General features: G+C 44.6%; 1 non-coding gene across 1 annotated transcript; it reads right to left on the bottom strand.

The window, feature by feature from the left end:
- Positions 1–609: 609 nt before the first annotated feature.
- Positions 610–682, bottom strand: Trnac-gca (transfer RNA cysteine (anticodon GCA)). The gene has a single exon. It is a non-coding gene; the product is annotated as a tRNA-Cys (tRNA).
- Between the last annotated feature and the right edge of the window lie 386 nt (positions 683–1,068).

Here is a 1,068-nt window from a genome sequence, read left to right on the forward strand (position 1 = left end):
GGAGAACCTCATGGTTATACAAAATTACATATAAGAGGAAGTGAGGGGAAAGGGGGGAAAAAAACAAGGGAGATAAATGAATTACAGTAGATGGGGTAGAAAGAGAAGATGGGAGGGGAGGGGAGGGGAGGGGGGATAGTAGAGGATAGGAAGGGCAGCAGAATACAACATACACTAGTATGGCAGTATGTAAAAACGTGAATGTGTGACCGATGTGATTCTGCAATCTGTATACGGGGTAAAAATGGGAGTTCATAATCCATTTGAATCAAATGTATGAAATATGATATGTCAAGAACTATGTAATGTTTTGAACAACTAATAATAAAAAAATCAAGGGGAAATTGAATTAAGAGGTTTGGCTGAGTCTCCCTCAGGCAGTATTCAAGAGAAGTCTACTGCTCTCCCCTCTCTCCTTCTGGAGAGGTGACACTTTTGAAAAGGGGAAATGCACAAGAACATGTAGGCCAAGGGGATAGAAGGGAACTATTACAGGAGGTGACAGTTTGAACAAAACCTTGTAGACCCAACCAGACGTGTGTTCTTTTTTCCAAGGAAATCAAGGTGGAGTTCCAACACCAAGGATAGGTAACAAAAGGAGCATGGCATAGGGGACACCTAGACTTGAACCAGGGACCTCTTGATCTGCAGTCAAATGCTCTAACCCCTGAGCTGCATCCCCATACTTAGCAGCTGCTTAAATAAACACCTTTCATCCTTGAAGTCACTCATACCACATCGAAGTAAATCAATCCGTCTTCTATTCCTCTACAGACTGACTCTGTGGTGACCACCTCAAAGGATGCTGGACAAGCCTAAGCTTGCCCCGCAGTCACTTTCTTGTCCTATAAGCTCTCTTGGTCACAAATGTGTCTTGTTATTCCAGGTTGCTTCCCAGCTGTACTGGTGAGGCAGAGGAGCGGTGTTGCCCCAGACATCCTCCCCAAGAAGAGCTTTTCCTTCATCTTTAAACCACAAGCAGAACAGGGTGGGGCAGCCTGAGAGTTTCAAAAAGGAAAGAGCCCCAGACTTTGATCTGGACACCAAGATTGGAAAGCCAGTTCTGCT

This window comes from Marmota flaviventris, chromosome 1 (assembly GCF_047511675.1).
Source record: "Marmota flaviventris isolate mMarFla1 chromosome 1, mMarFla1.hap1, whole genome shotgun sequence".
NCBI classification, from domain to species: Eukaryota; Metazoa; Chordata; class Mammalia; order Rodentia; family Sciuridae; genus Marmota; species Marmota flaviventris.